The sequence below is a fragment of the Jaculus jaculus genome, chromosome 7 (genome assembly GCF_020740685.1).
Source record: "Jaculus jaculus isolate mJacJac1 chromosome 7, mJacJac1.mat.Y.cur, whole genome shotgun sequence".
Classification (NCBI taxonomy): domain Eukaryota; kingdom Metazoa; phylum Chordata; class Mammalia; order Rodentia; family Dipodidae; genus Jaculus; species Jaculus jaculus.
In genome coordinates, this window is record NC_059108.1 from 77,197,124 (window position 1) to 77,222,019 (window position 24,896).

At 35.9% G+C, this 24,896-nt stretch overlaps 1 pseudogene; it reads right to left on the reverse strand.

Annotated features, from left to right (window-relative positions):
* LOC101615548 overlaps positions 1–24,896 on the reverse strand; it is a 59,471-nt pseudogene that overhangs the window by 19,942 nt on the left and 14,633 nt on the right.

The following is a 24,896-nucleotide window of genomic DNA, read 5'->3' on the forward strand; positions in this document are numbered from 1 at the left end:
GAGGCACGATATTCTAGATTTATTTTAACTGACATAGAATAGATTCCTTAATAAAGTCTGCACTCAGTAGATAAAGGCTCAACTTATACTCTGTTAATTTTCTTTAAAGAGTATGATAGTCCAACTTGAATTTCCTCTTCAGCTTCAAATGGAATCCATCTCTTTTCTTAATATGATAAAAAGGAAAGCAGAATACTAAAGATTTTATTATAACTTTTATATCCTCATAAGACTTTGTCTATATTCATGACATATAGCCATAAATCTCACAAGAAATCTAGAATTATTTTTATCTAAGAATCTTAAATCTGTCATGTTTCATATGATTGTTGTACTTCATAATAAACAAATAGCACAGTGCTCTATTAATCAAATTAGAGTCCACATATCTGATGAAGAAATATGATTTCTCAGATTACTTATTCATTATTTGTTTTATTTATGAGCAGAAATAACACAAGTTTGCCCCATATTGTAAATGCCTTCTCAACATTCTTTGGTCTTTTTTGTATTTTTAATTAGGGAAAACAAAAGAAAACAGTTCACAGCAACCTTTGTTAGTGAATCTCAAAACACAGGTAAAAGTTGGATACATAGCCAAAAGTCATGTTCTGAAAATGTGAGCTACAGACATTAAAGAACATGAATCAGAAATGTGCCCCAAGTGTTCATTCCAGGATAATAATAAGTAAATCCAGGAAGATGTGCCAATACCTGGTGTGCTATTCTCACACCATTCTTTAGTGTATGTGAGTAATATGTAAGCCAATTTTTTTGTGGAAAGACAGACTATATAACTGTAGGAATGAAGATTAAAAACCAACTGTCAAATATTCATACCAAGGCTGGTGAGATGGCTTACTGTGTAAGAGTGCTTACTCCCATAAGCATTAGAACCCGAGAGGGCCTGAAACAGCCTGAGTTCAATTCTCCAGCACCCGCTTAAACATTTGTGTATGACCACACACCTTTGTAAAACCAGTCCTGTGGAGAGAAGAGACCAGTGAATTTCTGGGACTCTCGAAAATGGCAAACTCCATAATCAATAAGATTCCACTTTAAGGAAACCTGTGGATGTGCAACAGGAGCCACCTGAAAGTTTCCCCTGGCCTCTGTGTATGCACAAGGTAAACACATGTTTACCTACATTTTCACACAAAATACATACATCACCCCATACACACACACACACACACACACACACTGCACACATCACCACCACACTTTACATACTACATATGTAAAAAACAAAAACCTTTTCATATGAGTTATCTATAAAACAATATTAAAGAAAACTGTGAACTAGGTGGAACATATATTAAAAGTAACAAAATAGGACTGGACAGATGGCTTAGTGGGTAAGGCTCTTGCCTGAAAAGCCAAAGGAACCCAGCTCCATTCCCCAGGACCCACATAAAGTCATATGCACAAGGTAATCCATGTGTCTGGAGTTTGTTTGCAGGAGCTAGAGGCCCTCGTACAAGCATTCTCTCTCTCTCTCTCTCTCTCTCTCTCTCTCTCTCTCTCTCTCTCAAATAAATGAATAAATAAAGTAGTTAGGGCTGGGGAGCTGGCTCAGTGGATAAAGTGCTTTCAATGCAAACACAGACATCTGAGTTCAGATACACAGAATCCATGTAAAACCGCTGGGTGGGGGTGATAGCATATGGCTGTAATCACAATACTGGGGAGGAAGTAGAGATTTTCTGGGGCTCATTGGTAAGCAAGTCTCATCAAATTGGTGAGCTCTAGGTTCAGCAAGAGAAACTAAGTTGGACACCCTACATTAACCTATGGCCTCCACATGCACATGCACACATGTGTGCCACACACACATATAAAAATGAAATTAAGATAAAATAGATTCAAAAATACAGAAAATATATTACTTTGCAAAGATTCACTGAGAAATGCTCTTAATGCTTTTAAGAAAATATCAGTTGGGCCAGAGAGATGGCTTAGCGGTTAAGTGCTTGCCTGTGAAGCCTAAGGACCCTGGTTCGAGGCTCGGTTCCCCAGGTCCCATGTTAGCCAGATGCACAAGGGGGCTCACGCGTCTGGAGACTGTTTGCAGAGGCTGGAAGCCCTGGCGTGCCCATTCTTTCTCTCTCCCTCTGTCTGTCTTTCTCTCTATGTCTGTCGTTCTCAAATAAATAAATTAAAATTTTTTAAAAAAGTTTAAAGAAAAAAAAAACCAGAAAATATCAGTTGGATAACCTGCAAATATTTTCTCCCACTCTGTGGGTATTCTATTGGCTTTGCTTATTCTATGCTTGTCTGTAAAGAAACTCTTCAGTTTCATATGATCCCATTGGATGAGTGACTGTTTAAGAACTTGAGCCACTGGGGTTTTATTCAGGAAGTCTTTTTCCATTCCTATATCATAGAAAGTAATTCTTAAATTTTCTTCTAGTAGTATTCGAGTTTCTGGTCTTATGTTGAGGTCTTTGATCCATTTGGATTTGAGTGTAGTGCATGGTGAAATGTGTGGATCAAGTTTTAGTTTCCTGCATGTGGTTATCCAGTTTGTCCAGCACCATTTGTTGAAGATGCTATCTTTTTACCAGCCTGTATTGTTTGGGCCTTTGTCGAGTATCAAGTAGCTACAGTTGATGGACCCAAAATCCGGGTCCTCAAGTCTATTCCATTGGTCTATACTCCTGTTTTTATGCCAGTACCATGCTGATTTTATTACTATGGCTTTGTAGTATAGCTTTAGATCAGGTATGTTGATGCCACCAGAGGTATTTCTTTTGCTGAGGATATGTTTGGATATGCGAGGCCTTCTGCCTTTCCATATGAAATTTGAGATCATTTTTTCTATCTCTGTGAAGAACACTGTAGGGATTTTAATTGGAATTGCATTAAATCTATATATTGCCTTTGGTAGGATTGCCATCTGCACAATGTTAATTCTGCCTATCTAGGAGCATGGGAGGTCTTTCCATCTTCTTAAGTCCTCCTCAATTTCATTTTTGAGAGTTTTTATATTTTCATTGTATTTTACTTCCTTGGTTAACGTTGTTCCAAGGTATTTTACTTTTTTTGTTGCTATTGAAAATGGGACTATGTCCTTTATTTCTTTTTCTGTGTCTTTGTCATTTGCATACATAAATGCTACTGATTTTTGTGCATTGATTTTGTATCCTGCTACTTTGCTATAGGAGTTAATCACCTTCAGGAGTTTTGGGATGGAGTCTCTTGGGTCTCTTCCATATACAATCATGTCATCAGCGAATAGAACTAACTTAACTTCTTCCTTTCCAAATTGTATCCCTTTTATTTCCTTCTCCTGTCTTATTGCTTGGGCTAGGACTTCCAGAACTATATTGAAAAGCAGAGGTGAGAGAGGACATTCCTGTCTTGTTCCTGATCTCAATGGGAATTCCTCCAGTCTCTCTCCACCAGAAGGCGCTACATGGGCGATTGGGGGAAATGACCAATATCTGTCCAAGCAACTCATTGTCTAATCTAATTAGCAGCAAATAACCTGACGTGATGCCCACACAAGTGCAATAGTGGCACACAGCCATGGTGAGGAACCAACTGCTCTTGATTTGGCTAACTGATCCACTCAGTGGTACTAGACCCATAGCTGGAGCTGGGAAACAAGTCAGAACCATACCCAAACACAAGCCCACTCTACAATATTAAGTTATCATCAATCATGGGGAACAAGAGGGCCTACACCTATCAATCTGTCTATCAAAAAAGTAAGTGTTGTTTCAATTTTCTTGGTGCTAACTTACTCTCCGTTGGAGAATCTGCTTCTCTTTTTCAGATAGATGCAGATCTTATGGAGAGAGCTGCCCCAACATACCTCAAAAGGGGCCCAACTGAAACTAAGGACAACTGGTGAAACAAGCAAGGGTGATGTTTTCCTGTGAACCAGATACCAGCACAAAGGGGAAGGAGACCAACGCAGAGCAAAATCAACTCCTACCAAATCAGAGAGCCAGAGCCTCAGAGGCCCCCAACACCTCAGCACTGATGCAGACCAAAAATGAACCCAACATGGCTCAGGGAAATTTTGCGGAAGAGGGAGCAGAAAGAATGTCAGAGTCACATGTTGGGTCATGATTTGCAGAGACATTTAGCATACCAATAACTGGGGACTAACCCCACAGTGCACGACCCATTTACATCAACAAGGAGGGTCTAATGGGAGGGGGTAGATCATAGATGAACCTAAACAATGGTACCAAACTGCCTGTATTTGATGAAAAGAAAACTAATAATCAAATTAAAAAAAAAAAGAAAAAAATCAAAACTCACAATGTTCAGTGACAACCTATAATACTAGATCTGAGATGTAAAAAATAAATACTTTATTTTGATTAAGTTTAAAGTAGTCATTAACAAATAAGAATAAAAGTGTTATATTATTTAAAAGTGATAAAATTGCATCTTAAAAAGAACTTTTTCTCACAAAGGATATGATATTTCTGCATGGCATACTGCAGACCCAGACACCACCATCCACCAATTTTTTTTCATGATTAAGGGAAGCATTTGTTGGGTACACGTTGGACAGATAATAATAGATTAAAATGGATGGAATGAGAATATACAAGGAAAAAAAAAAGAACAAAAATGGAGGACATGGAATTTTAAGGCTGAAGGAAACAGTAGAAACCTGACTGTAAGCACAGAAAAATATGGCACCCAAGTTAGAAGTCTGTGCTCATTTTTACAATGGCTATATTAAGAAAACAAGGACGGGCTGGAGAGATGGCTTAGCGGTTAACCGCTTGCCTGTGAAGCCTAAGGACCCCGGTTCGAGGCTCAGTTCCCCAGGTCCCATGTTAGCCAGATGCACAAGGGGGCGCACGCGTCTGGAGTTCGTTTGCACAGGCTGGAAGCCCTGGCGTGCCCATTCTCTCTCTCTCCCTCTATCTGTCTTTCTCTCTGTGTCTGTCACTCTCAAATAAATAAATAAAAAAAAATTAAAAAAAAAAAGAAAACAAGGACAATAATTTTGTGATCCTGAGGATTGAACCAAAGACCTATATGCTAAGCAAGGACACTACCACTCAGCTACATATTCCCAGCCCAACAAGGACAATGTTGAAATTGAAAAGTATCATTAGTAATTATGGTGAGGGAGCAGATATAAACCAGCATATATGATCATTTAACCAAATGTAAGTTTTATGAGTCCTAGAGAAGGAAGAGCTAAATCGCTAAGCATAGAAGTTATTTTCATGAACAGCATGATATGCAGAATTGAGAGAAAGGGAAGTCTTCCTCCAATTTTCATCTCTTTCACTATAATTAAGGGATGGAGCTCAACTGAAAAGGTAAATTAATTTTGGCAACAAATTTATTTGGTGAGTGCCAGAGAGATATTTCAGTGGCTAAAGTTACTTGCTTGCATGCAAAGCCTGCCTGCCTGAGTTAAATTCCCCAGTACCCACATAAATCTAGATACACAAAGTGGTGCATGTATCTGGAGTCCTCTTTTTGTGTCAAGAATCACTGGTACACCCATTTGCTTTCTCTCTCTCTCTCTCTCCCTATACCTCTCTTTTGCAAATAAGTAAAATGACATTTTAAGAACATTTAGTCAGTGAAAGAATGTTAAGAATAAAATGCAACAGAAAAAAAACTTTTTTTTTCAGGCTGAAAAACAATGTGAAAAAAATGGGCAGTACTCAGGAGGGTCTAATGTGGCAACAAAAAGGCTGTCTACAGAAGGATGTTTGCAGCAGAAAGTTGAGTCTGCACTTTGCAGGGTTGGGAATGTCTCTTAAAAGAATTATATTGGGCTGGCGAGATGGCTTAGTGGTGAAGCACTTGCCTGTGAAGCCTAAGGAACCTGGTTAGAGGCTCAATTCCCCAGGACCCACATTAGCCAGATGCACAAGTGGGTGCATGCATCTGGAGTTTGTTTGCAGTGGCTAGAGGCCCTGGTGTGCCCATTCTCTCTATTTCTATCTGCCTCTCTGTCACTCTCACATAAATAAATAAAAACACCAAAAAAAAAAATTTTTTTTAATGAATTGTATTGATGGTGGCAAGCTGAGAAGAGGTTTCTGAATGAGGCATGGAAATTCTGAGTAGAATAAATTGGATGAACAAGAGATTCAGTTCTGGATGGACAATTAAGAGAACAGAAAAATTCTCTGATGGTCACTTTGTTAAGGTAATAATTTTATGGCACAAAAAAAAAAAAAAGCAGTTTTCCAAATGACCACTTCACCCATGGGCCAACCCAATAAAGGAACAATGACACCATTGCCTTACGGCCACAAAACAAACAGATTTTTGAGTACTTGTGAAGTTTATAGTAATTCTATTTCACAGAAAGGATTAGACAGTGTTTGCAAATGCTTTTTCCACAATAATCAATTTTTGCCACAACCTTTTTTTCTGTATGTGTTCTGCTCTAAATATTGTTTGAAATATCCTGAGTTCAATCCCTGCACAAGAAAACAGTGGATTAAGGAGATAGCTCAGTGGAAAGAAGACTTGCTGTGCAAGCAGGAGGACCTGAGTTCAAAGCCAAGCCCCCATGTGAAAAATTCGGGCATGGTTACTGCACTTACTTGGTCATTTCTCTACCTCTGAGCTATCCAAAAGTATCATTCCTATTTATTTTCCTAACTTTTCAATTTACCTCTAGCACCTATAATGCAAGTTACATTTGTATTATAGATATAAATTACATTAATTAATATAGATTATATAATATATAAAAAGTAAAGAAGAGAGTACACCATACCTAAGGGGAAAATTTACCCACATTTTCTATGAAGTTAGAACATTCAAGACCTGCTCAGACTCTGAATTTTGGAGCAATTTACTAAAACATGATTTGTATACTAAAACATGATTTACATTGAACTGCATAATCCTTAAGAGAATTAAGGGGGAATTGTAATATCTAGCCAGTGGAATGAAAGTATGATGGAAGTAAAACAAAGACATCATTGTTTATCAATTTTTTACTAGTTGAGATACATGGAAGGTCTAATACCTAGTATATTACTATGTCTTTTTAGAAGAAATAAAACAAGCTGGATATGGTGGTGCACGTCTTTAATTCCAGCACTGTGGAGGCCTCTGTAGGAGGATCACTGTGAGTGCAAGTCCACCCTGAGACTACAAAGCAAATTCCAGGTCAGCCTGGGCTAGAGCAAAACCCTAACTCACCCCCCCGCCCCCCCCGCAAAAAAAAAGAAGTAATGAAATCAAACCAAAATAAAAGAAAGCTCCATTACTATTTTTTAATGAAATAACAAAAATAAAACACAAATTCAAAAACCAAAAGCATTAACCATATTCAAAAGCTATTGCCAAAGCCATCAGTAGATTATTAATTTATCAGAGGGGGATTATCAACTTTTTAGATTAGAGGTAGATAACATATGAAGTTTGGGTTAATTATAAATTATTCATTTCAGAATCAGATAATACATAAGTTTTCAACTGAATGCAATTTTAAATATCACAAAAATAATATATGCTTGAATTACATCTGAAGCAATTAGACTGGGTAAAATGAACCCTATGAACAAAAGATATAACATGTGTGCTGGATACAAGAAAAAGAAGCAATGGGCATATTTTAATATTTTTAAGTAATTTATTTATTTATGGAAAGGATATAGAGAAAGAAGCAGATAGAGAGAGGATGGGTGTATCAGGTCCTCTAGCCTCTGAAAATGAACTCCAGACAGAAGTACCACCTTGTGCATCATCAGGCTTGCATGGGTATGGGGGAACATGGAACCTGGGTCATTAGGCTTTGCAGGCAAGCAACTTAACCACTAAGCCTTCTCTCCAATACTTAAATTTTTAGTTAATACACATTAACTTTACAAAACAGAGGGTTTCTTTAGGACATTGTCAAGCATATTGTATTAGTGAGTTTTCCCATTACTGTGATGAAAGATCTGAAAACAAACAACTAAAGGAGGAAGGGTTCATTATGTCTTACAGTTTTGAGGGATGAGTTCATCATAGCAGGGGAAGCACAGTGGTAATTTCATGAGTGGAAAGTCACATTACACCCCTGTTCTGTAAGCAGACAATGGACACAGAATAGAGCCTGTAAAACTTCAAGGTTTGCCCCAGTGATCCACTTCCTAAAGGTTCCACAAACTTCCAAAACCGTGCTACCATTTGCAGAGCAAGTATTCAAACACATTTGCTTTTAGAAGACATTTCATTTTTTTAGCCACAACAGTGTGTATATTGTATTTTATTTTTATTTTGGATTACTCAAGGAATCTCAGTTTGAAAGTACAAGAAAAAAGTTCTAGGTGAAGTTACTAACAAAAAATTAAAAACATACAGGACCAACATATATTTGAAGTATTTAGAAAAGTGAAATATCTGGCCCTACTATTTAAATAAAATAGTAATAATTGAGGGGAAAGAAATAAAAGATAACAATATTAAATATCTATGATGTAACATGTGTTAGTGTAGATATAAAAAATTATGGACTTTGATTGGAAAGTTTCCTCAATGGTTAAGTACACTTCCTACAGAAGCGTAAGGGCCTGAGAGGGCTTGAAGCTATGAGAGTGTGAATCCCTAGATCCCAGGTAAACATTGGGCATGGCCATGTGTGGCAATAACTACAGTCCTACAAAAGGAAACAAAGAAATCAGGGAATTGTCTGGGCTTGTGAAAAACAGCAAGCTCTGGTATCAATAAAAATGATGCTCTGTCTCAAACAAGAACAGATAGAAGAGCTATAGATTGTGACACTCAAACTTTTAGTTCTGACCAACTCAGGTGAGCAATCCTTGCTACAGATGAGTGGTTGCTACAGGGCACATCAACATGCATACACCATACACACCATACCACAAAAATATTACACATATACACAAATAAGCAAAAATAAATACATGTACTCACTAACAATCTATAGACTGCATATATATTATCATTTCATTGTGTCAAATGTTGAAGATGTGTATTCATTTCATCTCAATTATTACCTATAGAATGGATATTGCTGTGCTCATTGCATCAATTAGCAAACTAGAGTTAAGAAAAGTATGTGACTAGTGTTATAGAATTTTGTATGTGGAATTATTGTTCTAAACTTTATGTTTCTTTCACAGAAGACTAGTACACAACCATGTCTCTGGCCATATAATTTTTATGCCCCTAGGAGGAAAAGAACATCATTCCCCAAATCACAGATACAAACTTCTACATTGTTATGGTTCCAATCTTAAATATGTACCAAGATCTCAGGTGTTTAAGAAATGGGGTGTTGAAAACATGGGTAGTAGGACTTAACTGGGGAGCATTTACATTTCTGGAGTCATGCTCATTGAGGATCTATTAGGCTTCTTCTTCTCTCTCCTTTCTCTTTCTGGCTGCCATTTTGTGAGCAGCCTTACTCTGCCATGCACTCTTCATGGCCCTATGCCTTACCCCAAACCTGAAGCTATGGGGCCAAGTGATCATGGGCAGAGGCCTCTGCACCTGTGAGATAACATAGACTTCTCATCCTTTTAAGTTGTTTATCTTAAGCATTTTTTACAGCTGTGAAAAGCCGACTGATACATCTACATAAATTGTTCCAGAATTGCATCTATATGTACATATACATCATGCCACATGCATACATATATATGCTTTACTGAACCCCGAAATTCAAGAAACATCACACCGATATGGCACCGTTATTTATCTTTTCCCAAGAGATAAGGTCTGCTTTTTCAGTCTGGACTCAGCATAAAGGAGATACATAAGGGACCATCTGGTGTGAAATAAAAATAAGGAAATGAAATGTCAATGTTGCAACTCACTAAAATCAGTGGATTATTTGTTATGTATCATAATCTGGTGACAGTGAAGGAGCACAGTAGTAAATGTAATTCAGCTTCAAATTTATCTTATTTAACCTCCCATATACAACATACTACATCTCTCTAGATTTCAAAATGTGATACACAAAGAGTTGAGTAGATAAGCAAACAAACAAATGAGGGCCTGTAGAGATAGCATGGTAGGTAAAGTGTTTATTTTGCCAGCATGAGAATCTGAGTCCAATACTCAAAAGTCATGTGAAGATACTCATCCTGGTGGTGCACACTTGTAATCTTTGTGCTGGGGAGCAGGACACAGCTAGATAGTTGGGGCTCATGGGCCAGTTAGTCTTAACTAGTTGGTGATCTCCAGACCAATGAGTGACCCTTTGTCCAAAACAGGTAGACACTTCCTCAGAAGCCAAGGTTGTCCTCTTTCTTACACACACACACACACACACACACACACACACACACGCACACGCACACACACACACATGCACACACACCACATGCTCACAAATCTGTACACACAAACAAGTACATTTACATAGTCAATGAGTATAAACATATAAGAAATGGGCAGAGCAACATACATATGAAGAATATACACATATGAGGAAATAGAAATAAAACTAAACAGAAGAAAAGAAAGATATGAAAATTTCAAAAACAGCATAGTAAGGATGGAATAAAAGTTTTTAAAGTATTAATAGAACATTAATAAATAAAAGTAACAATTTAAGAAGTAGAGAATAATCTACAATGTAAAATATTAAGGAAAAGTGGAAAGAGAGTGATGAATAAAAATATGTTAGCAAGATATATCATTTTAGAATTTAGATCATCATCTTTATTAAAAGCCTGATGATCATACTGGAGAAGAAAATCTAAAGACAAGTTGAGTTTTATGTTCCAGAGTATAAGAATTCATTTGTGTGGGGTTTAGTGTGGCTTTTATAAGTGTGATCCATTACGTGTATCGATTTTTCCATTCTTATTTTACCAAAGTACTACAAGCTTAGCAGATTGGAATACAAATTTGCTGTTTCAGTTTCTTTAGAACAGAATTTTGACAATGGACTAAAATCTAGGTGTATCACTTACTAGTCCATTTGATCTCCTGGCATAATGATTTTCCTTACTATTTTGTGAATGAGGATGTCATTTGCTTACTTCCTTACTGACTGTCAACTGCCCTTAGCTCCTTGAGATTATCTCCAGTCTGCATGTTCTGCACAGAGCAGTAAGGCATATGTTATGATTTGAATATGAAATGTTCCCCATAGGCTCAATGGTCTCTAGCTGGCCACTGGGAGCAGGGGGCAGGCTTTAAGTTTTAGTAGTCCTACCATACTTCCTTTTGTCTCTAAGCTTCCTATTCCATAAAAATGTAAAGAAATGAGGTGTTTCAAAGGCACATTCCTGCCACCATGGAGTGCCTGCTGCCAGGAACTTCCTCCAGGATAGATTGCATCTACACTAAACCAAAACAAATCCTCCTCCTTTAAGTTGATTGACATCAGGTATGTGGCCCAAGTAATAAGTAAAGCAGTGAGGCTGGAGAGATGGTTAAGGTGCTTTCCTGCAAAGCCTAAAGACCCATGTTTAACTCTCCAGGTCCCAGTAAGCAAGATGCATAAGGTGACTGCAAGCACACAATTTTGCAAATGTACACAAGATGGTGAATGCTTCTGGAGTTCTGTCTCAGTGGCTGGAGGACCTGGCATGCCAATCTCGCCCTCTCTTTCTATCTCTCTCTCTCTCTCTCTCATAAATAAAATAAAAACCTTTTTTAAAAGAAAAGCAATAAAGCATATCAAAAGCGGTCTCACTCTTGGATTCTCTCTGCTTCCCTTTCTTTTGACTCTCTATACCTTATTCTTTTTCATGTCTCTGGGCAACAATTTTGTTTCTCAACGGCTCATAAAGGCTAATGTGATCACACAGGGCTAATTGATAACCTGAGAGAAAATATTCATTTTACATTCATCTGAACATCAATCACTCTTCTTAGCAATACAAAGGTTAGTGTTTGATGGAATGAGATATTTTAGGAAGAAATTTGTAAAAAGTCTACCATACCACACACTTGTGAACAGCAAGACATCCCAAAGCTTCTTTGCAAAACTTGATAAGAACAGAGAGAAGTTTTAGTTTCAAAATAAAAGAAAAGTATGATAATGCACACACACACACACACACACACACACACACACCCTCCAATAAATGGCTTCCATTTCCTCATTTAAATAACAGAAATACTGCTTATTCACTGTAAGAATGAAAAGGGGGTCCAGAGTGATGGCTTAGTGGTTAAGCGCTTGCCTGTGAAGCCTAAGGACCCCGGTTGGAGGCTTGATTCCCCAGGACCCACGTTAGCCAGATGCACAAGGGGGAGCACGCATCTGGAGTTCATTTGCAGTGGCTGGAGGCCCCAGCACGCCCATTCTCCCTCTCTATCTCTATCTGCCTCTTTCTCTCTCTGTCTGTCGCTCGCAAATAAATAATATAAACAAAAAGTATTTAAAAAAAAAAAAAGAAAGAAAAGGGTTTGGTGCTGTGGAATGAATCCAAGAAAGAAGCCAAAAGGAAAAAAAAAATGAAGTTAGCAAAAGATTAAAACAAAATAAACAAAAAGATCTTTAATTCCACTTGTTAACATATAATATAGAACTGAACAAGACTCCTCAATTCTTTTTAATAGTTTATAAATGTTTTTAGTAAGATAAATTTAACATTTCTGTTGCACCATTTTTTTTTTCTGGTGAATAGAATATTTAATGATCAAGTGTAGGATCTGGGCAGATGACTCAGCCATTCAAGGTACTTGCTAGCAAGCCTGCCAACCCAAGTTCAATGTTCCTAGGCACTCACATGAAGTGCAATACAAAGTGTCACGAATGTCTCTAATTCCAATACCAATGGGAGATGGATCCAGAAGAATCAGGAAGCTTGCAAGCAGTAGCCTCCAGATAAACCCTGTCTTATAGGACGATGGAAAGAGAGGAGAAACTACCTGAGGTTGTCCTCTGTCCTTCATATGCACATCATGGCAAGCATTCATACAGACACACACACACACACACACACACACACACACACACACAAACACACATGCACACATGCACACACACGTGATGCACAAATACAAATAAAAATAGAGAAAAATAAAAATCAAGTGTCTGGGTGATTCAGATACTAATTAGTGGGATATCCACTATACTGATGTACATAAGATCTATACTTAACCCAAATTTATTAATTTTGTTAAGTAACTTCTGCAAATCATTTTATATTGTTTTTACTCAACTTATTTTAAATCATTTATTTATTTATTTGAGAGAGAAAGAGTTAGGGAGAGAGAGACAATGGTAACACTAGGGCCTCCAGACACTGCAAATGAACTCCAAATACATGTATCACCATGTACATCTGGCTTATATGCATCCTGGACAATCAAACCTGAGTCCTATGGCTTTGCAGACAAGAATCTTAACCACTAAGCCATCTCTCTAGTCCCCCTTACTCAACTTTTTATTGAGAAAAAAAGAAGATAACAAGATTTTTCCATTTAAGCTAGAGTAAAACTTCATAAAGAAATTATGAGAGTTGAATTTTTTTAATTGAAAGGGAAAGTAAGTTCACCCTCAAATTTATTAGTATCTTTGAGGTAAATCATAAAATAAAGAATCAAATGCTCCAATCTTTCTTTACTACCAGGAAAACAGAACTTTACTTCTGAATCTAAATGGAGCCCTTTTAATATATACATATATATATATATATATATATATATATATATATATATATATATTTAAATATATATATATATCTTAAATTACTCATGAGAAAAGACACCTGAAGTTTCCACACTAATAATATTGAAAATTAATTTAGTTAAAATGACTATTTCATCAAAACTGAAGAAATGTAAAAGCATTCAAATTCATAAACAGTTCACAACTGGCAGCACTCATTAAAAAACAGTTTATAGCTGGGTTTGGTGGCTCTCACCTTTAATCCCAGCACTTAGGGGGCAGTGGTAGGAGAATCACCACAACTTTGTGGCCTCCTGAGAGAGTGATTTCCAGGTCAGCCTGGGCAAGAGTGAGACCCTATCTCAAAAGACATAAAAAAAAAAAAGTTTATATTTAACAAATACATAATTGACTTCACAGGAAGAAAAATGACATTATTTAAATATAAGCTAATAAAATCTACAAAAGTGACCAAAAAAAGAAAAAGAAATAGAATCAACTATCATTAGGTTTATCCTTTAACTAAGAATATTTTAATTACAGAAATGTAGAGAAAGGCAAAGAGAAGTAATAATTAACTGTTTTCTTTTATGCTAAAATAAATGAACACATGGATACAAGGGTTTTTTTTTTTTTTTTGGTTTTTGTTTTTTTGTTTTTTTTAAGAAAAGGGGGAAATGGGGAAATGAGTATGCTAGGTTCTCCTGTCACGGCAAATGAAGTCCAGTTGCATATGCCATTCTATGCATCTGGCTTTATATGAGTACTTAGGAATTGAACCTGGGCCATCATATTTTGCAAGGAAGTGCTTTTAATCACTGAGCCATCACTCCAGACCAAGGTTTTTTGTTTGTTTGTTTTTTTTTTTTTTTTTTAATTGTACACAATCAGGCATAAAACATCATAACTGAACTCCATATAATGAGAATTATATTGCATTATCTCTTGCAAGCCCTTTGTGTCTGTTTAGCTTTATGAAATTCTCTACTTCATGAAGGTTTTTTAAATCATAAGCATACAATATAAAAATATATTATTCAAAGACTCAGTAACATAAAATAGCACACCTAGTTACAACCCCATCGATATGCTTCCCATATATGGTAGTCAGAAGCCATGCACTCAAACCATCTGCTCTTTTTCATTCAGTATACCTTTGATTATAGCTGCTCATAAACTTTTATTTTGATCATCTATTTCCATTTTCCTGCTCTTATTTTCTTGTAGCCTTCCTAATAGGAAAAACCTCATGCATGTGCACAATTTAAGCACAAATGTCTAAGGGTGTTTGTTGAGTGGTGGTGATGAAGTAAATGTATTTGTTCATAAATAATTACATGGGAAATTATTTGGTGACTGATAAAAGAGATGCATATGAGCAGTTCTGGTTGCATATGGATTGTGTAAATGCTGCGGTCATGTATTTCTTTATCAGGTCTAGATAGTAGACCAAGAGCTAAATGGCAAAGGTAGATCCCAGGCTGCAGATGACAAATTATTGTTCAGATTATCAAACGTTCTCCCCACCCCACCCCCCAACACACACTCTTGTCTCTCTCATCTCAGTTCTTTCCTTTGTTATTCTCTATAGTGAAAATTTTAAACACCTAAACTTCTTCAATCCACAATTCAGTCTTATCTCAGAATAGCCACTCGATCATGTTTGAATTTAGTCTCTATTATTCCACTCTGAAAATTCCAAGCAGTATGCTGGAAGTGTGAGGGAAAACTTCATTTGTTTTCAATCTTTTGGGGAACTTTGTTCTTTGGTATGGATTGACCAATTCCATATGTGATTTTTTTTCTTTAACTTGATGTAGCAGGTAAGGTTTTATCTCTTAAATCTTTTGAATAGAAATGTAAACATATGTACTTCTTTTATAGATTTTGTGGAACTATATGATTTTAATTTTAACTTACTTGGTTAGATTTCTTATTATTTCCCCCATTCAAAACTTGTAGAGAACATTCAACATTCTTTTGTAGTTTTTTTTTTTAACGATTTTTGTTTCTGGTATTCCTGATGAGGAGGAGATAAGGTGTTTTTTGTTTGTTTGTTTTTGCTTTTGATTTTCAATTTTTAGAAGACTATATAAAACCTTTGCTATTTCTGACTTTATTGAAATGGTTTCACTGTTGCAGGACTATGCAGTTTCAAAATTTGAGCTAATTTATCATACAGATATTTTTATTTTATTAATTCTTGAGATATACATATGTTTTATCAAATATTATTTATCAGATGAACTCTGTATTTTGTTATCTTTTATATTGTCAATAATTTAGGGTTGGAGAGATTGTTTAGTTATTAAGGCACTTTCCTGAGAAGCCTAAGGACTCAGGTTCCATTCCCATTACCCATATAAGACGTATACACATGGTGGCCCATGCATCTGGAGTTCATTTGCTGTGGCTAGAGGCCCTGATGTGCACTCCCTAAAAATTATGAATTGTATTAATTTACACATTAAACTATGCTTCACTCAACCTTAGTGAAAAGGTTAAGAAGCAATGTTTTTAAACTACTCATATATAACAGAGCAAGCTCTATATGGCAATATCTCTATTATATTTATTTTTCATACAATTTAAGAAAGTTTAACATTTTAATAATTCAAGACAATACTATTGAATTTGAAATGTTAAAACTTTTGTATAAATTAAATTAATAATTTATTATATTTTGAAATTTGAATTTTTCTATATATAAGATTTTTTTAAATATATGTATTTAGAGCCGGGTGTGGTGGCATATGCCTTGAATCCCAGCACTTGGGAGGCAGAGGTAGGAGGATTTCTGTGAGTTGAAACCACCCTGAGACTCCATAATGAATTCCAGGTCAGCCTGGTCTAGATTGAGACAAACAAATACATACATACATACATATACACACACACATATATATGTATACATATATATATATATATATATATATATATATATATATATATATATATATATATTTAAATGTGGTGAAGGAAGACACTGCAAATGATTATTCCAGGTGCTTTCAGGCTTTGCAAGACTTCTTTATAGCATCTCCTTTTACACAGGTAATGTGGCACATTGTTTGTATATTTATAGACTGATTGTTGAATTTTAGAATTATTTCTTCCAACAAGCTTTGGATCTACCAGTTTCCTTAAAAATAATTCTTTCTCTGTTCCCCCTTATTTCTATAATCATTTGTTTAGATTTTTTTTTCATTTGGAGTCACATTTATACTTTGAGAATCCATATGTTAATGAGATTATTATACCCTCTCTTTACGGACTCGGATTCTGGTGTGTGTGTGTGTGTGTGTGTGTGTGTGCATTTATATCCATGTATACACATGCATACACACAGCCATTAATTAACATTTGTAATATGGTTCATGTCTAGGAATAGGCAATATGGTACACACTGATATAAATTCACTTGACAACAAATTAAAAGATATCATTTTTTCAGTTTTCACATTTGCTTTCTTTTCCATATGACTCATAAGCAATATTTGATGAAATATGCTGTTAACTCTAGTAGTTGCTATATCTAAAGACCTCTTAATCTTCCCTGAGGCAACATTACAATGATTGTATTTTATATGGATGAGTGAAACCTTTTTACTTGAGATTTGTGTAAAAAGAGAAGTTAGTCTAAAAATTCTTTAAAAGAGAAACCAAATTTAGTTACAAAGTATGTATTGTGGTTGGATAATAGGATTTTAGAAATGCAAAATTATGGATATTTTTCCTTGCATATTTTTAATATAAAAGTTATGACACATGTATAAAATATAAAATGTACATCTTAATGTAGTAACATGATTATTTAAATATATGAATAGATTGTGTAACATTTAAATCAGACCTCAATCCTGAAACACTTATCATCTCCATACGGTAAAAAATTTCAAAGCCCTCTACTCTCATATTTTAAATACACAATAGATTATTGTTCTTCATTATGTACTGGAACTTCTTTTTTATTATGATTAGTTATGTACACAGTGTGTACACAGCCATGTTGGTACCATCCTTAGCCTCCCCCTGCCCTCCCCCGCCAGAGGACCTTCCTTGTTGGGGAATGTGGATAATGCATTGTGGGCTTAGCCATCAGTTATGGGTAAGAGGCAATGTCTCTGTGCATAATGTTCCAACATGTGTCTCTAACAGTCTTTCTGCCCTCTCTTCCACAGATTTCCCTGAGCCATGATGGGTTCATTTTAGGTCTACTTCAGTCATGAGGTCTTGGGAGCCTCTGGTCTCCGGATATCTGGTTTGTTAGGAGTTGAGTGTTTTCTGTGTCTTTCTCCTTCACCCTTGTGTTACTACTAGGTTCACCAAGAAAGCAGCACTCTTGCTCATTTCCCCAATTACTCTTGGCTTCAGTTGGGGCCCTGGGGAGGTGTTATGGGCTGATTCTCTCATCAGGATCTGCGTTCATCTGAAAAAGAAGTAAATTCTACCATTAACCCTTTGATGGGTCATCAATTACTCTGACAGAAATCTATTTTCTTTTGGGAAATCTTGCAGGTCTCTCTGATCAACAGCTTATTGTGGATGTTAACCACATGGTGGTACTGAGAGTTTTAGGCAAGCACCAAGGAAAAGAAGAAGAAGGAACTTATTTAGTACTCATAGCCAACCTTTTCTCTGATTCTCTTAGCATCTGGTAACGACCACACAACTCTCACATCAATAAAGTAAGCTTTTTCAAATGTATCCCACATCGAGTGACATTGTTACACTTGGACATTTTAGTGGCCCAAAAACTCCTGACATACTCATATTACAGATTCACCAAAGCATCTAACATAACAAGTTTAAGAAGCCAAAATAGGCAAAAATGGTGCTAAAGCGCATGACACAAAATAACACTATGGCCAATCAAACTTCAGAATGAATACTTGAATTTTCTTCACATTTTTAGAGCACATCTTAAGTGGTCCTTTGTTTAAAATTCAAATTCTGAAAACTACCTCTCTCTACATTTTCCTATAAGATTACATAATGTGGTTTGAATAGCAGCCTTGAGGTCACTCTGGAACCTCTTGTAAAGCACTATTTTGTAATCATGTTTGTTTCTTTTTAAGATTTTTATGGCATCTCAAATAAAAATACAAAGTAAAATGTTCATAGAATGAAAATTATTTTCATCTTTTCAAGCTATAACTGGAGACTGTTTTGAAAATACAATGCTAGGCCCAAATCATCATGCTTACAGAAATGTGTAGCTGTTTGCCTATTATTAGGACAGTCTAAGATAAATTATTTATGAATCTTTAATTACAGATTCTATTTCTGCACATGTAAAATCCAGTATAAAACCCAAAAGTGCACATAGCTGTGATGACTATCTAACCAGACCACATATGTTAAGTAAGATTACATTTGTATGAATATCATAGATTGATGTAATGTTGAAGAGAAATTCACAAGGGAAAAATCATAGCACAATAATAGGTTGGGTTCATGTTTTATAGCAGGGAGAATGTAAATAGGCTTGAGTATATCTGAATGAACACTAATGTGTATTTCATAATAAAAAAGAAAGTGCTACATAAAGGTATTTTTCTTGCCCAAGATGCAAAAGACTATTTGGATTCCTTATAAACCTGTGATGTGCAAAAGTTAGTAAGTTCTTGAGCCCAGCTGATCAATATCTTTAAGGCAGTTGGAAACTTACATATGGGAAACATGTATTATAAGATTGATTTTTACAGCAGAAATCTATATATCAAGCAGGTTCATTAGAAGCAAATGATAAAATGAATATCATTTTGGAATGTGAGCTCCTGGACGGTTTGTTATAAGCCAAGGTGATCTATACTACCAAAGACAACTGAGGTGGAAATCTATAAACAGATAATCAATTTTCCTGTTGGTGTACAATGAGTCATGTATTTCTCCTTAATACATTGTCAAATAAGCGATAAATATTTGTTAGTGAATTTTCCAGCCAGTAGCAATATTGCAAGAATCATCAATAATTATCTTTCAAAATGTGCAAAGTATGAAAGTCTAACCAGTTATCAAATACTTCATCTACCATAATTAATCATCAAAAATATATTAATATATATTTTAGGAATCATAATTTTTCATGTCTATAGAAGAGAAGATGAATTTAACTTTCTGACTCAATTTTAAACACAGATTGTCTTATATGTTATAATTTGATCAAGTTAATATTTTCTATAAATCATCACTATCTGTTTAGCACCTTTAAAAGTTGCCATGTTACTTTTGAACAGGATTATTCTTTAAGATCAAAAAGACTAACAATTGCATTTATCATACTAGGTTCTAGAAAGTCATGCCATCGTAGGCTATTTCCTATCTTTGAATAACTAATGGGAAATAAATAAAACATTCCTGGACAAAGAAACGCACCAGATTATATAAAAGCTTTCCCTATTGTAATTTACTATCTAAAAGTTAAATTAGAATGTGAGTTCAACATTTGAGAAATGCAAATAATATCACTAAATTAAATACCCCTTGTCTCTCCAGCTAGCACTCTGAGATGTACTTTATATTTAGACATTCCTAAACTCATTGACTTGTCAATAATTCAGTGTTTTGGAAAAAAAAAAAAAACATTATGATCTCATGGTCAAGACAGGAAAATCATTGAGGCTTTTCTTTTTATCAGCATGCTTATTTCTTTCCATTTAAAAGGGGAAGATTGTGGCAAACTTTTTCCATTGACTTCTCACATTAGAAATAAAAAGGCAAGACATTGGAGTTAGGATAAGTAACTAAGGCAAATACATATTTCAGTTAGAAAAATTCTTGGGAGTTTGTAAAAATTATTTTTGTTTATAAAAGATGCCACAAGTTCTAGATGGAAATCTATCATACAGAAATTGCATTGGGATAATTATTCCATTTTAATTCATAATTTTAATTTAATATGTAATTACACTGGGAATAGCTACTTCCTAGTAATCTACAGATTCAAGAGATAAAAATGTTTCTGTATTTTTCCTGGTGCTATTGTATGTTTCAAATTTAAATGCTTATAGAAAGAGAGTGTTTTGTGAAAAAAAAAAATCCCTTGAGGTGTTCAAGTTTGACACTTGAGTTACACTTGACTGAGGAACATAAATGTGATTATAAGTGCACAAGTCCTGCATTTGGGGTTTGTTTTCTCTTAGAACATAGCATTATCAGGCCTGAAGAGATGGCTTAGTGCTTAAGGCACTTGCCTGCAAAGCCTAATGACCTGGGTTCAATTCCCCAGTACCCACATAAAGTGAGATACATATAGTGGTGCATGTGCATGCAGCTGGAGTTTGTTTGTCGAAGTTAGAAGCCCTGGTGTTCCCATTATCCCCGCCCCACTCTCTCTTTCTCCTTGGAAATAAATAAACAATAAAATAAGCATGTCCTTATCAGCTTCATCAATGTAAGGGATTCTACTAATATTAATTAGTACCTCCCTTCAAATCAAATTAAAACAAACAAATTTTTGACAAAGAATTGAAGAAAAGCAAGAAACAGATCATGCAAGTTAATATAGATAATTTTATCACTTGCTAAATTCTCTCATGTTACACAGTCCTCACACTCACTAACCTTGACTTTTATACAATCTTCACTCTCACTGATCTTGTCGGCTGTACAGTCCCCACTCCCATTACACAATCCTCACTCTCGCTGATCTTGCCTGTTACATAGTCCTCACTCTCACTGATCTTGTCTGTTACACAGTCCTCATTCTCACTGATCTTGTCTGTTACACAGTCCTCATTCTCACTGATCTTGTCTGTTACACAGTCCTCACTCTCACTGGTCCTAAGACTCAGCACAGTTTGAGTAAGTTAATTTCATTTTCACACTGAAATTTTATCCTTAACTTCTCTACCCAAAACTTCTTTCTAAGCACTTTTACTAGATAACATCTAGCCTATTTATCACCTCAATATAAGACCTGCAGCAAAGCTCCAGTCAATGATAGAAATAAAGTGAATAGACATCCATTTTTTTCTTCATCGTGAATGCTGTGGTCATTACCAAGATTTCTGACTGTCCTTTTTTGTAGGCTAAAATATAAATTATATGTTGCATATATCCTCTATTTTTCTTGAGTAAAAAGAAGATATCAACAATTTTAACCTAGAAGCCACAGTAATATAATGATCATACTGTCATGGGATATTTGCAGAGAAGCTATACGGCCATCTGTTAAAACCCTGGTACTATATTAAATATTTTGTGTCTTCCAAAATATTTAAAGTGCTATCTATAAAAATATGCAGGAATTCAAATGAACCCAGTATCCTTGACTCTTAACATTATAAATCACATAAAAAATTATATGAAATATATGTAAGATATCAAATTTGTAAATTAATGAATGTTGGTATTCATGATCAACCACAATTGTTATCACTTGTCAATTACTTATCATATTGTAATTTCCTTGGGATTTTGTCCTACTCAACAGACCCTGTGTACTGAATGAATAGCTGGATAGAATAAATCCTATTCTGAAAGGAAAAAAAAAAAAACACCTCATCTATACATGGTTAAGTCTGAAGCATGCAATTCTCTTTTCCCCTAGGCAGAGAGAAGCATTGTCATCCACTAGGTGATATAATGCTACAAACAACTCACTTATAAGACATCTGTTTTCTAGCTGACAATGTGCTAAAACAACTCTTCAGAGTTGGAGGTAAAATGTATTCCTTCTGGGGCAGTGCTAACATAAATCTTAATGGCCTGATACATTTTACTAACTACTTTTAACAAGCTTTTACTATTCTTCAGCAAGGTCTTGAAGTGAGCTGAGAGTAAAGTGCTACCTACACATTTAAATCATGCCTGGAACATGACAAGTTTTGTTTTTCTTTCTTTTTAAAAATATTTTCATATTTATTAATTTATTTGGCAGAGAAAGAGGGACAGAGAGAGTGAGAGAATAAGCATGCCATGGCCTCCAGCCACTGAAAATGAACTCCATACACGTGTGTCCCCTTGTGCATCTGGCTAACCTGGGTCCTGAGGAATCGAACCTGTGTCCTTTGGCTTTGCAGGCAAACACCTTAACCACTAAGCCATCCCTCCAGCCCAGAGTTTTGTTTTTTTTTTTTTCCCTCAACTACCTTTTTTTTTCTGTTTTTTCTGATTATTATCAATGTGAACTTTTTTCTTGGAAGAAAATATTGATGTTTTGGAAATGAAATATTGAAATGGTGTGTTTGTGTTATTGATGATCCTGCAACAGAACTCAACTCAGAACTAAACATTGCAGAATTTCATTGATGAGGCCAAAAATTAGAAGCAAACTAATAAAGAATAAAACATGACTTCCTAATTAATGATCAGCATCTTCACTAATCTCTTCTGCATGAAAAATCTAGTTGTATGAAATAATTCTTGTTTTCATTTATTTTTATTTACTTATTTGAGAGGAACAGACATAGAGAGATAGAGGCAGAGAGATTGGGAAAGAGAGAAAGAGAGAGAGAGAATGGGCATGCCAGGGCCTCCAGCCACTGTAAACAAACTCCAGACACATGTGCCCCTTGTGCATCTGGCTAACGTGGGTCCCGGGGAATCAAGCCAAAGGAAGGGTACCACCCCTTACATGCAACTGTTTGGACAGAAATTGGCCTCACTATCCATGACCACACAGTGCCTAGCAATACCTACACAAGACCCTCATAATAGGAGAAAGAGATAATGTCATCAAATCAAAAGAGAGACTAATGGAGAGAGAGAGAGAGGGGATATGATGGAGAGCAGAGGAATTAAGGGGAAAGTGGGGGAGTGGAGGGAAACATGGTTTGTTGTCTGTAAGTTTAGAAGTTGTCTATGGGTGTGTGTGTGTGTGTGTGTGTGTGTGTGTGTGTGTGTGTGTGTACATTTAGGGGAAAATCCTCAATGTTCAATAAAGAAGAAAGGAAGATGAACTTGATAATGGGACTTGGGAATAATGTGCAGGGCTGTATAGCATTTTTCAAGTCAGTAACAATAACAGATAAAGTCACACACTTCTCTCCTTTTTCATCAGTTCCAATAAGTATGATTTATTATTTCAAATGTAGTTTTGTCAATAGTCTGCACTACTTCAGTCCCAGTGTCTCCTGACCATGTACATCTGACACAAACCAGTCTGTAATGACACTGTCATTGTCTCAAAATCTATATTAAGAAACTAGTCAGTACTAAAAATTACCATGTAACAAATCATGATTAAATTGTTCATCAGAAAGCCCAAATGGACTACAGAAATAGCACCTCTCAGTGGAAGCTATAACTGCCTTTATCACTTCTATCCTAAGTGCCACATTCAATGTATCAGAAACTATTACATACCCCTTCTACATCCCTAAAAATACTACTTTCTCCTCTCCATTATCACCTCTATAGAAAAAGTTACTGCCATTTCTAATGCATTATCTTCCTTTTTTTTTTTTTTTGTTTTGTTTTACAAGGTAGGGTCTCACTCATGCTTAGGCTGACCTGGAATTCACCCTGCAGTCTCAGGGTGGCCTTGAACTCATGGCAATCCTGCTACATCTGCCTCCCAAGTGCTAGGATTAAAGGCGTGAGCAACCACGCCTGACTCATTATCTTCATTTTTGAAATATTTTATTTATTTATTTATTTGAAAGAGAGAGAGGCAGATAGAGAGAATGGGCATTCCAGGGCCTCCAGCCACTGCAACTGAACTCCAGACACATGCGCCACCTTGTGTATCTGGCTTATGTGGGTCCGAGGGAATCAAACTGGGGTCCTTAGGCTTTGTGGACAAAGACCTTAACGGCTATGCCATTTTGCCATTCCCCATTATCTACATTTTTGTTGTCCATTCAGTCTTTACATTATCAAAGCCAGTGACTCAGGGGAAATAAAAACCTACAATTTCTTTTCTCTACATTTCCTTTCTGTCTGTTTGCCCCCCCCTCTCTCTTTCTCTCTCTTTCACACACACGCACACACACACACACACACACACGTGTGTGTGTACAATCTCTTTCTCAGAGTAACCTTTTCCACCATCACTTAAATTCTTACTCTTATTAAAATATGACTTCACATACAAGGACCTGTAGATTGTGACCTGTCCATTTATTTCCACCAAAGGGCATTTCATATACATAGCACTATACTTGAAATTTTATTTTCCCTCATTTCTTAGTCCATGCTTGGCTGCAAGTTGTATCAGTAATTGTAAAAGAAATTTATAAATAAAATTTGGGGTGTGGTTTTTTGATGTAGGGTCTCTCTCTAGTTCAGGCTGACCTGAAATTCACTGTGAAGCCTCAGGGTGGCTTCTAACTCACAGTGATTCTCTTATCTCTACCTCTCAAGGGCTGGGATTAAAGGTGTGCACCACCACACCCAGTGTAAAAATTAC